Source organism: Chenopodium album, chromosome 24 (assembly GCF_948465745.1).
Source record: "Chenopodium album chromosome 24, dcCheAlbu1.1, whole genome shotgun sequence".
Classification (NCBI taxonomy): domain Eukaryota; kingdom Viridiplantae; phylum Streptophyta; class Magnoliopsida; order Caryophyllales; family Amaranthaceae; genus Chenopodium; species Chenopodium album.
This window is the reverse complement of record NC_137857.1, coordinates 23,948,498-23,962,091: the sequence shown is the minus strand read 5'-3', so window position 1 is coordinate 23,962,091 and position 13,594 is coordinate 23,948,498. Positions and strand designations below refer to the sequence as shown.

Genomic DNA, 13,594 nt, shown 5'->3' with positions numbered 1-13,594 from the left:
ATTGAGGTGTAGTCGTTTGACGACGCGATTATTTCCTTGTCAAATTTGGCGCCGTTGCTGGGGAGACGGCTTCCATTAATTTTTCACTACTTCATTTGAGACTATCTCATTCCTTGTCTTTTAGTATTTGTTACTTCTTGTTACTTGTCAGTGCTTACGTTCTCCTTAGCTTTGTTGTATGAACAGAGGACGAACTCGCTCAAGGTCTTTGGTCCCCATTGATCCGGAGTTAGAAAGATCTTTGTCCTTACTTCGAAGAGAAGCGAGAGCGAGGAGTAGAAATTCCTACACCCCAACGAAAGGAGTAAGAGAATTGGAAGATACTCCACCATCTTCACCCTCAAGTGAAGACTTAGATAGCCCTAATTCGCTATCAAGTCCCGATATCAACCCCTTTTCAAACTTTAAGTCCGGAGGTGAAGACGGTCCTAAAATGGGAGAGAATACACCTTTGAGCCGTCTTGGGGCTCCCGAAGCCTTTAGAGCCCAAAGTGGGATCCTAAATCCTACCACTCAAGCCAACAACTTCGAAATCAAGCCCAATTTGATTGCTTTGATAGAGAGGAAACAATTCTCGGGTGGGAAATTTGAGAGCCCTCATGAGCATTTAAAAGAATTTGAGAAATATTGTGACACAATCAAAGCCAACGGGGTGACTCAAGAGTACATCCGTCTCAAGATGTTTCCATTTTCTTTAATTGGGAGAGGTCTAGAATGGCTAGAGAAGGAGGTGCCCCCTAACTCTCTCACAACTTGGGACCAAGTGACTACGGCTTTCTTGAGGAGATTTTATAACCATAGGAAGACCGCCGAGGCTCGATCGTTGATCCAAGGCTTTCGCCAAAAGAGTGGTGAGACTCTAAGTGCGGCATGGGACCGGTACAAGGAGCTTCAACGCCAATGCCCACATCATGGGATACCCAAGTATCAACTCATCCACACTTTCTATGGAGGTCTCTCACCTCAAGGGAGAACAAGCCTAGATGCCGCCGCCGGCGGTCCAATCATGAACAAGGGAGAGGATGAAGTGGAATGCATCATAGAGGAGGCCGCAAAGCACTATGATGATTGGTACGAAGGAGAAAGGGAGGCCACTTCTAGCAAAGGTGTCTATGCATTGGAGCAAGCCAACGCAATCAACAACCTTTCTTCCCAAATCTCCAAGATGGCCAAGCAAATGGATGAAATGATGAAAGAAAGGTCCAATCCTCATGGCAATACCTCCCCTTCAACCAAGGGAGGCAATGGTATGGCCACTTCTTCCCCCTCTTCTTATAATAAAATGCCTCAAGGATGCATGTTTTGCTCAAATTGTGAAACCTATGATCATGATACCTCCCATTGTGTGTATGCTTGTGAAGTTCAACCCCCTCCCTATGAACATGATGATAGTGTAGAAGATGTCAATGCCATGAATTTTTCTCCTAGAATGGAAAATGTAGGGAACTTGAGGCCAAACCCTAATCAAATGGGGAATTGGAATCAAGGTGGAAACCGTGGTTGGAATCAAAGTGGTGGTGGTTATGGTAACCAATGTCATGGTGGGGGAGGCCCTTCCAATTTCAATGGAAGAGGCTACTCCAACCAAAGAGGGTATGGCTACCAAAACCAACAACCCAACTCCCGATACCAAGACCATCAAAATCAAAATTTTGGTGATCAAGGTAACATGGGAAATAATCGACAAGGTAGTGTTCCCAACCAAGGAGCCGGAGGCAATAGGGGCCAAAATGTTTCTAACTATGCCCAAACCAATAGGCCTCCGGGTTTCCATCAATCCCAACTTCCTCCACCTCAACAACCTCTTCAAATTGAGGCCCCTCCTAATGATCCCGTGATGGCTAAGCTAGATGCCATCATGAAGATGCATGAGGAGGAAAAGAAGAGGAATGAGGAAGAAAAGAAGCGAACCAATGCTCATATGAAAATGCTTGAAACCCAAATTGCCCAACTTGCTTCCAATTCTTCTTCTCCTTCTTCTTCCTCTATCCCTAGTCAAGGAGTCAACCCAAAACCTTTGTATGCCGTGACAACAAGGAGTGGAAAGGTAGTAGGGAGTGACCCCTTAGTTGAGGAAGAACCTCGAAATGAAGTAGAGTTGGAGAGGGGGAGTGAGAGAACCAAGGAACCTTCTAATGTTGAGAGGGAGAGGGATGTTGAGGTGCAAAAGGAAAAAGAGGCCACCCCCTTGCCCCTTAATCTCCAACCTAGAGAGGAGAGACTACCTTTTCCCCAAAGATTTGTGAGAGCTAAGCTTGATGCTCAATTTGGGAAGTTTTTGGATGTGATCAAGAACTTGCATGTTTCCCTCCCTTTTATAGATGCTATGAAACAAATGCCCCATTACTCTAAGTTTTTGAAAGATCTTTTGAGTGGGAGAAGGGAGTGTGAAACGGTGAGCTTGACCGCCAATTGTAGTGCAATCCTTTCCAACAAACTCCCCACTAAGTTGAAGGATCCGGGTAGTTTTTCCATTCCTTGTTCTATCAATGGGATTGAGTTTGACAAAGCTTTATGTGATTTAGGAGCGAGTGTGAGCCTCATGCCCTACTCCGTCTACCAAAAGCTCAATGTAGGAACCCTTCCCCCCACCAACACCACTCTCCAACTAGCGGATCGGTCTATTAAATTTCCCATGGGGAAAGTGGAGGACATCCCCCTTAGGGTAGGGAAGTTTACATTCCCCGTGGACTTTTATGTGCTAGAAATGGATGAGGATGAAAGGATTCCTATTATCTTGGGTAGGCCGTTCTTAGCCACCTCTAGGGCCATTATTGATGTGAAGGAAGGCAAAATATCTTTGAAAATTGACAATGACTCAATTGAGTTTGATTTAAATAGTGTCATGCAACAACCTTCCTCAAGTAGTGAATGCTTTAGAGTAGATGTTCTAGATTCCATGCTTAGTGAATTCTCTCGTTCCCATTTGTATGCTTCTAACGATCCCCTAGAGAATGTATTGTTGAATGATTCTAAGCTAGGTGTTTGCAAGGACGACATTCAATTCTATGAGGATTTGCTAGAGGAAAGCAAGAGCAAGTGCATGGATGAGAGCATGGAGGAGGAGGCTTTTCACACCCATGACCTCTTTCAAGTTGAGGAAAGAGAAGAGAACACCAATGGTAAGGGAGCACCGAAGGTAGACTTGAAACCTCTACCTTTGGGCTTGAGGTATGTATTTCTTGGTTCTAATGAGTCTTTCCCCGTGATTGTTAATTCCAACCTAACGGAGGAGCAAACCTCCCTCTTGATCAATGTCTTGAAAAAACACAAGAAAGCTTTAGGCTATACCATTGATGACATCAAAGGTATAAGTCCTTCTTTATGCATGCACAAAATTGATCTAGAGGGAGATGCCAAACCCGTTAGGCAAAGGCAAAGGAAGCTTAACCCTTCCATGCAAGAGGTTGTGCGGAAGGAAGTGGCTAAGCTTCTTGATGCGGGAATTATATACCCAATTGCTCATAGTGATTGGGTATCTCCCGTGCAAGTTGTGCCTAAGAAAGGGGGAATGACGGTGGTGAAAAATGATCATGATCAACTAGTCCCCACTAGGCTTGTAACCGGTTGGCGCATGTGCATTGACTATCGCCAACTCAACACAAGTACATGCAAGGATCATTTTCCATTACCGTTCATTGATCAAATGTTGGAGAGGCTTACAAAGCATTCCTTCTATTGTTTTCTTGATGGCTATTCGGGGTTCTTCCAAATCCCGATTGACCCCAAGGATCAAGAGAAGACGACTTTCACTTGTCCCTACGGTACTTATGCGTATCGTAGGATGCCTTTTGGGCTTTGTAATGCCCCCGCAACATTCCAACGTTGTATGATGTCCATTTTTAGTGATATGATTGAGGATGAGATAGAGGTCTTTATGGATGACTTCTCCGTTGGAGGAGCCACCTATGAAGATTGTCTATCTAATTTATCTCGTTGCTTAGAAAGATGTGAGAGGGCTAACCTCGTGCTAAATTGGGAAAAGTGCCATTTTATGGTAGAAAGTGGGATTGTTCTTGGGCACAAAATTTCCCATGCCGGCATTGAGGTTGATAGAGCCAAGGTAGAGGTCATTGAGAAACTTCCTCCCCCCACCAACGTGAGGGAAGTGAGGTCTTTCCTTGGCCATGCCGGGTTCTATCGGCGTTTCATAAAAGACTTTTCTTTGATTTCAAAGCCTCTCACATCCCTATTGCAAAAAGATAAAGAGTTTATATTTGATGATGCTTGTCATGAGTCTTTTTGTAGGTTGAAAGAGGCCCTTTGCACCGCCCCTATTGTCCAAGGCCCGGATTGGTCTCTTCCATTTGAGCTCATGTGCGATGCAAGCGACGAGGCTATTGGTTCGGTTCTTGGGCAACGAAAGGATGGGAAGCTTCATGTCATACATTATTTGTCCAAAACTCTCAACGACGCTCAACGAAACTACACAACCACCGAGAAGGAATTCTTAGCGGTTATTCACTCATTTGAGAAGTTTAGAACCTACCTCATTGGTTCTAGGACAATTGTGTACACCGACCATTCGGCTCTCAAATATTTGATAGGGAAGAAGGAAGCTAAACCAAGGTTGTTGAGATGGGTTTTAGTTCTCCAAGACTTTGACTATGAAATGAGAGATAAAAAGGGTGCCGAGAACGTGGTGGCGGATCACCTTTCAAGGTTGGGCGGTGCAAGGTTCAAGGATGATGGTTTGCCAATTGAGGATGCTTTAAGGGATGATGTGCTATACGTTCTTGAGGTGAAGTCGGCTCCATGGTATGCGGATATTGTGAATTACTTGGCTTGTGGTGCCATACCTCCGGATTTCACTTCACAACAACGTCGAAAACTCAAGCACGAGGCAAAGAGATATATTTGGGATGAACCGATTTTGTTGAAGAGAGGGGTTGATGGGTTATTGAGGAGATGCGTTCCCGATGACGAGTTTCAAAGTGTTCTCCACATGTGCCACTCCTCTCCTTGTGGTGGGCATATGAGTGCTCAGAAAACCGCCTCAAAAGTTCTCCAATCAATGCTCTTTTGGCCTTCCTTATTCAAGGACTCATGGGTATTTGTCAAGACCTGCGATAGATGTCAAAGGGTGGGGAATATTTCGAGAAGGGATGAAATGCCACAAAACCCCATCCTTGAGCTTGAAGTTTTCGATGTATGGGCGATAGATTTCATGGGGCCTTTTATCTCCTCAAATGGGAACAAATATATTTTGGTAGCCGTTGACTACGTGTCCAAATGGGCGGAGGCCGTAGCTTCTCCAACAAATGACTCAAAAGTGGTGGTCAACCTCTTCAAGAAAGTGATTTTCCCAAGATTCGGTGTTCCGAGGGCAATCATTAGTGATGGGGGGTCACATTTCAAACACCACACCTTCGTGCGACTACTTGAGAAATATGGGGTATCTCACAAGCGGGGGCTTGCTTATCACCCCCAAACAAGTGGTCAAGCGGAGGTCACAAATAGAGAGCTCAAAGTGATCTTGGAGAAAACAGTTGCCAGAACGAGGAAGGATTGGTCCTCTAAGCTCATTGATTCTCTATGGGCTTATAGGACCGCTTTCAAGACGCCAATTGGGACTACCCCCTACAAGCTTGTATATGGGAAGAATTGCCATCTGCCCGTGGAGATGGAGCATCGTGCTCATTGGGCGATCAAGCAAATCAACCTTGATCTCCATAGTGCGGGGGAGCAAAGGCTTTTAGAGTTACATGAGCTAGAGGAATTGAGGTTGAGTGCTTATGAGAATGCAAGCATGTATAAGGCAAGATCAAAAGCGTGGCACGACGCTCAAATCATCAAGAAAGATTTTGTCAAAGGGCAAAAGGTGCTCCTCTTCAATTCAAGGTTGAAACTCTTCCCGGGCAAACTCCGATCAAGATGGAGTGGGCCATACATTGTTACGGAGGTGTTTCCATATGGTGCTTATGAAATTTCCCAAGAGGGCCACTCCCCTTTTAAAGTCAACGGCCACCGCCTCAAGCCTTATTTTGAAGGATCTCCAAGTGATGAACCGGTTTCAGTTACTCTAAGTGACGTGCATCGTCAATACAACCCTCCTTGATCAACCCGAGGAACGTCGAGCTAACGACGTTAACCAAAAGCACTTCCGGGAGGCAACCCGAGTTTCTCGTTATTTTCTTTAGTCTTTTGATTTGTGGATTTGGATTAATTTGGATATTTGGTTACTTGGATTGTTGTTGTTTGATGTTGTAGGGTAGGAATGGAGTAGAATATGAGGCTAAGTGAAGGAAAGGAGTTCAAATTCCAAGGAATTAGAGGGCAAAACCAGTTGAATGGTGCGCCCGCTCCACCCCTGTGGAGCGTCCGCACCATTCCAGCAGTTCAGGTAAATTTCAGACTAATGGAGCGTCCGCTCCACCAGAGGGGAGCGCCCGCTCCATATATGTGGAGCGCCCGCTCCACATTGTGGAGCGTCCGCACCATAATCCCCCAAAAATCAGAGTTTTCTTTCAGAAGAATGGAGCGTCCGCTCCACCCTTATGGAGCGCCCGCTCCAATCAGTAGGGAGTGTCCGCTCCCACTCGTGGAGCGCCCGCTCCATACGAATTTCCGGAAAAAAAAACGAGCTTTAAGCTTGTTTTTCCCCCTTTCCTCCTCATTTTTCCCTCATTTCACACTCTCACTCAAACCCTAAGAAATCCACTTCCCTCATTCCTCACAATTTCTCACTTTAAATCACCCTCACACAATCAAAATCACAAATTTCACTCCAAATTTCACCTCAAAATCAACTCTTCATCTTCTAGTGTCGAGATCGGCGAATTTCATCCAATTTGGGTCTTTGTTCTTTGAATTTGTTTGAAGCAACTTGGTATGAATTTCTTACTCTACTTCACTTAATTGTTGATTTTGTAAGTATAATTAGCCATCTTGTTTCTTAATTTGTGTTTTGGAGACTCGAATTTGTTTAAATTTCATGACTACTTGTTCATTCATGTACTACTAGTTTATGGTGTTTGAATAGGTTGAAATTGAGTAGTATGTGTTTGAAATTGTCATGTTTGGGCTTTAACGTTGTGTGGATGAAGTTTTTGGTTGGTTTTGTTTGCAAATTTTCATACTTGTATCATGGGATAAATTTCGCTCATGCTAGCATAATTCTTGTTCTTGATGTTTAATTCAAGCTACACTACAACTATTCATGCTAGTATTGTTTGATTTGATATGATATTGGTATTTGTATGATTTTTGCCAAGATGAATTGTTCTTTTGAGCATTGTGTTATTTGGATGGCTACTCCTATTTCAACATGCTAAATCAAGCATTTAGATAGTGTTAATGCTTCCATCACCTTGTTTTGAATGTACAAATGTTTTGAAGTGATGATTGAACCCCTCTCACATGTCCTAATTTTTCCTAGTCTTTGTTCGTTGAGTGGTTTCCATTTCACTATTTAATACCTTTTTTTGGCTAGTTGTCTTGATTGTGGATGATTTATGTTCATGAGATGAGTATTTGAAGTTGGATTCTTTGTTGTTTGTAGGTACCTATCCTTTGTACTCCTTCTTGTTGCAAGCTATTAGCATAAGTCATGTCTCGCCGATTAAGAGATATGTTGCCCGGGTCTTCCTCCCGCAAATCACAAAAGGGTTCATCCTCTCAAGCCGCATCTAGCTCCGCGGCGGTGCCCAGCACACCTCCTCAACCCTATAAGGTGAAGTTTGCTTCACCTTATCAAGAAAAGTGCTATAACGAGCTTTCCAAGCGGGCCGTTCGATCCACCCGTTTCTATGACATGGAGTGTTGTCAGGCTTTGGGCATCGATGCCGATGTCCGGGACATGGCTGAGTCCTTCGGGTGGCAAACCTTCCTCAACATCAAGGTTCCATCAAAATTCACCCATAACCCGGAGGCCGAGCCCAAGGCACCATTCACTTACCGGGAGCTCACCCTCGAATTCCTCTCTTCATTCAACCTTCAATCCATCGAGAGGCGAGGGGTGAAAGAACTTGAGCTTAACTTCCGCATGTTCAACAACCCGCGGAAGGTTCCAATGAGTGAGCTCAACCGGATGTTCGGGTGGGATCCCGAGGCCCTAGTGCATAGAGCCTTTGACAACGACAGGATGTGGCAAGGCTATGACGAGCAAGAGTGGTGGGGCACCATCACCCAAGGCAACACCAAATTCAAATCAAGATCGGCAAAGGCGTAGGAAATCATCCATCCGGCCCTCCGGTACTTTCACAGGCTAATGGTGTATGCCTTATTTTCCCGCCAAGAGCTCGGGAAAATCAACCAAGAAGAGCTCGTTCTACTGTGGTTGGCCACCGACGGGTACATCAACTACGACCATGGGATGAATTTCGGGGGCCTCCTCACCGACCGCTTCCATGAGACGCAACTTGGTGTCTCCCTCACTGGTGATATTCAGTTGGGGGGGATGATTACATGGATAGCCTACAAGTTAGGCTATGGAGCGGAGCTAGCCAAGCTTACCCCAGTCGATGAGCAGCCCTACTTGAACCTAGGGGCCCTCAAGACGGCCGGGATGATCCGCGAGGTGCCTACTCGCGTTGGGGGAGATGAGCGGGTTTGGATGGTCCGCGACTCTTCTTGGTGCCTCCTCCCGAACGACTACATCACCAACCCGCCGGAAGATGAAAATCAATGGCGCGTTCCTCGAGCTAACCTTGAGGAGGGTAGCTTGTCGTTGAGGGAGAGAGCTCCCCGGGCCCCAAGGCAAAGGCGGCAGCAAGAACAACAACAATTCCAAGAACAACAACAATTTCAACAACAACAATTTCAAGAACAACAATTTCAGCAACAAAAACAAGGTTTTCAACATTTCGAGCATCAATCCTTCCACTATGGGGAAGGATCTCAACAAGTGAACGTCCCCCCCTTTAGCGGGGGAGGTATGGCTTCTTCTTCCTCTTCTTCATTTAACATCGAGTCAGCTTTTCAGAATTTGTCTATGCAAGTAAACCGGTTGACGGAAGTCGCCGATGGGAACTCGGTTTACAACGCCAACATTTATGATTGGCATGTAAACCAAGGACATTTTGACCCACCGGTGAACTACCCGTATTTTCCGCCCCAACATGGGCCGGTTCCTTCATACGAGGAACCGCATTCTGACGGCACTCCCCGTCAACCGGTTTGGCCCTATTGGTCCGGGCCTTCATCTCAAGGGACCCCCCGAGTGAACTACCCCACCTCTGAGGGGTATGATTACAAAGCACCGGGGGGGTGTGATTACCGTGGGGACCCCAACTACCCCATGTATACATCCGAGCCCCTTGTGATGCCCCCTCCCTATGACCCTCTTCCGGACTACCAACAAGAGTTGTACCGGAACCGTGGTTTTCCACCGGGTTATACCGGTGGTTGGGACCCCCATGGCCCTCCTATCGACGTCGACTACGAGTGGCGTCCATATGGAGAGGGCTCTAGTTCTCACATGGAGGACTAGGGCCCTCGGGCCGAGTCTAGCCCTTCCTCCCACCTATTTGCCAATTTTGATCAAACCGAGGACGGTTTTCGTTCAAGTGTGGGGGGGTGCCTATTCATTGTTTCATTTAAGGGCTTTGTTTTATGGGGCATTTTCATGGCCAATAGGTGTCTCTTGCATATGTTTTTTTTTCTCGGTGTTGGTTGATGCTCACCTTCTATGTTCTCTGATTTGATGATAGCCTTGTGTTGTTTTGCTCCCATTTTCAAAATCCAAACTTCCCCTTTAATCCAAACTCTTTTCTTCTTTTCTTTGTCCTTTTTCTTTAGTAGTTTTTACTTTTATTTATTTATTTTTATTTTATTTTATTTTTTTTTATTTTGCTTTCTTTTCTTCTTATTTTCCTCTTCTCTTGCTACTAACCGAATATTTGCCGAGTTGTGTTGGATTTTGACATTTTGTAGGGCTTATTGGCGCGTCCCTCAAATTTTTACCAAGCAATGGAGCTTCATTGATAGTGGACTTGCGTTTTCTAAGCATATTTGGGTGACAAATTTCCCTTCTCAACTCTTTAAATATTTGAATGGTTGCATAGTTTAGTTTAGATTAGGAAGAAGTTGAATGGTTCGAGGTTGTTTGATGTGGTTCTAAGGAACCTGGGATCGTTGATGTTGTATTCAACGGTCATTGTATGTCGATTGGGATTTATGTGATTTACATGCCTCTCTTTTGAACCGTTTTGATTTCTTCCTTTTTCCTTTGTGGGTTGCTTTTCTTCTTTCTTTTTGTGACTTTCATAATCATGACAAGAGAAAATTTTTGAAAATTGAGAATTTGCTCCTTTATTTGGAAATGTGGACCTTTATGCCTTTGTTATGACATATTTTTGAATGCTTACCTTCCTAGTTGAAGAGGGTCTTCACGGTCTGAGAGTGCTTAGGGTTGAACTAGACACATTTTAAGCTAAGGTAGCCCGGTTTAGAACTCTTGAGGACGTTTGAACCCCTAGTTCACGGGAAAGTGGTAAGATGGTGTTGCTCTCCGTAGTGGATAGGATTCTTTTGGTTGGTAATTGCTTAAATTCATATCCCATGTGAGCGTTTATTGTTCAAGCCTTCATCACTTTTGTCGAACGGCATTTTGGATCCTTAACTATGTGTGTCTCAATCCTTGTGTTGGTATCTAGCTCCCAAAACCGTGACCATATAACTCTAGAGGAGGAAGAGGGCATCTCTTCTCATTTTTCTTTATTTTCCTTGTGTTTTGTTACAAATTTGGTTTTTATTTTGCATGTACCTTCTTGCTAGCCATGTTGAGCCCTATTTCCCCTTTCTTGGTTAAACCACATCACAAACCTAGCGGCCTATGTCTTACCAACCCTTGTAGTTAGTGAAGCATCGGCTTGTGAGGTTAGGGTTTGAGAGTCTTTATTTTAAACAAGAAAGTTGTGCAATTTGGTTCGAATGAGGTCTTGAAAGTCTATTCGTGAAAGAAAAAAAAAAAAAAAAAAATAATAATAATAATAATAAGAATTTGAAAAATTTTGAGTGAAATGAAAAATCTTGAAAAGAGAGTAGTATTGTCATGTAATTTGTATTGAAGGTTGTGATTTGAAACTTAGGTTAGATTCTTATGTTGTTATTGAGAGATGGCCACTCTTATGCTTCACTTAGGAGTCTCCACCAAAGTTTTCAAATTAATTCCCTACCTTAACCTTTAGCCATGACATTGCAACCCTAACTAAGACCTTTGGACTCTAGAGGGGCGTGGTCAAGGAAACGGTGGAGGGAGATGGATTTCAACCCTATGGAGAGAGTACGCATAGTTGAGATGTCGGGATAGCCTCATTATTCCACATAGAATTATTTTTTTCCGGTTCCCTCGCGGAATCAAGAGGAGCCAATTAGGGGATGAATTGAAGCTAGCGGAGAGAACGTGGACCGTCTTGGATGGGGCTAGGGTGGAGGATGAAATCATTAGTTCTCTATGCTTAGCTTAGGTTTGTCTTTTTCAACCTTGAGCATCTTAAAGCGTGTTTTCCCTCTTGAATTGAGAAAGGTAGGTATTCTTTGATCAATGTCATTATATTTGAGCCCGAATTGAGCATTTCTCACCGTGGTATTTGATCGATTGTCGTAAGCCTTGTCATGTTATGTTTGTTGTGTTTGCTCGTTGTTTTGATTCATCTTGCTTGAGGACAAGCAAGAGGCAAGTGTGGGGGATTTTGATGAGTGGTATTTATACCACCCTTTTACCCTTTTCTTTAAGGGTTTTTCCCTTCACTTGACACTTGTTTGAGCCTTTTCAAGCACTTTGTTTTAGATTTCTTTGCCTTGTTCCTTTTTGTGTTTTCCCCTCCTTTTTACTTTGTTTTTGGCCTTGCTTTGCCGCTTCCCCTCTTTTCTATGCTTACGTTTGTGTATGAGTGTTTGAGCAGGTTCGATGGAGTGCTCGCGTGGTCCTGCTCGAGGCTTGGTCAACCTTTTGAGTGCATTGGAATAGCGGAAGAGAGGAGCATGGATTTGGAGAAGAGTCCGGAGCTATAAAGAGGAGCGCCCGCTCACCATAGAGGAGCGCCCGCTCCATTCTTCTGGTCTGATTTCTGATTTCCAGACTTGTGGAGCGCCCGCTCCACCAGGGAGGAGCGCCCGCTCCATTTCCTCTGCTGATCCCCTGTTTCCCAGACTTATGGAGCGTCCGCTCCATCAGAGAGGAGCTCCCGCTCCACACCTGGAGCGCCCGCTCCTGTCTGGGAGAGCGCCCGCTCCATTAAGGCGGCTATTTAGATTAATACCCTCTGGAGCGTCCGCTCCTCCTCGATGGAGCGGCCGCTCTCGTGGGTATTTCCGTGCATTTTAACTCATCTTTAGAGTAATGTGAGGGGATATTAAGACCCCTAGTTTTGCAATGAGAACATTATGTACATTTTAGCCCTAATCTATAGAGAGAAACTTCATTAGTAGAGAGAGAAAGTGTGGATTTCCATTGATGAACTCGGATATTGAAGAAGGAGCTTTCTTGAACCTTTGTAAATCTTCATCTTCAATTAATGAGCAATTTCTTACTCTCTTTCTTTGCTTTTGTATTTAGTTTTATTTGCTTATTTTAGTTTTCCTTCATTGCTTATTGATCATGTTGATGCTTATTGATTTGATGATTGATATTGTCTTCAATATGATTTGTGAGTAGTCCCCTAGCCAAGGGTGTGGGGATGGTGTAGTTGTTGATTGATTCATGCTATTGATGTTGGGGTTTTGTTAATGGTGATTAAAGTCTTTGTGTGTTTGATGTTCTTTAATCTTCTTGCAAGTGCACATTGTTAGTTGATTAAAGGTGAATCTTTGCTAACAAGAAACGGAAGTTGACTTAGTTAAGATTCATTACTATCGATAGTTCTTTGATTGCACCTTCTAATATATGGTTCTAGTGTGGAAACATAGAGGCTATGTTAGGAGAATTTGATTGACCCCGGAAGGCGGTTAGATTAAGCTTTAATTCGGTATTCTTACATGCTTAGTTTACCATTGCCTTGCCTCCGTGTTTTTGCATGATCAATTGGCTACTACATCTACCTACTTCCCTTGGTGCTTAGTTATATTGGTTTTAATCATCCTTAATCTCTAGTTTAGTTTCTTAACTTCTCACACTTCTTGTTCCGAGGTAGCTTAAGTATTGAGTAGTGAATGTGGTGTTTATGCATGTCTCCTTGTGGTTCGACCCCTATACTTGCCTTATACTTGTATTAGGTTTGTTTAGGTGTATAAATTATATTTGATTGAGGTGTAGTCGTTTGACGACGCGATTATTTCCTTGTCAATCACGCATTCTCTTATCATGCAACAAGAAGCAAAAAGAGGGTTAGAGTAGGAAGGTGTACCTCTCCCCATAAATTGGGAGTGAAGAGTTTGAGCTTGTGAAGGACTATCAAGCTTAACCTTGATAGAATTCACCTCCTTTCCTAACTCCGAGACTAGTGTGGATAAATTGTTGACGACATTGAATTGATCAATTGAGCCACTTGTGCTTGTCGATTCCATCTCTACCTCATGCCAATTCATGTAGTTTCAAACCACAACCTCTTCTTCCGTCTTGTTCATAATCGACCCTCCGGCTCCAAAATCAAGACTCGATCTCCCTTGAGGACTCAAACCACCATAGAAAATTTGAATGATTTGGTAGGTCGGA

General features: G+C 44.0%; 1 non-coding gene across 1 annotated transcript; it reads right to left on the bottom strand.

The window, feature by feature from the left end:
* Positions 1-812: 812 nt before the first annotated feature.
* Positions 813-918, bottom strand: LOC145612819 (small nucleolar RNA R71). The gene has a single exon (XR_014106735.1). It is a non-coding gene; the product is annotated as a small nucleolar RNA R71 (small nucleolar RNA).
* Positions 919-13,594: the final 12,676 nt, after the last annotated feature.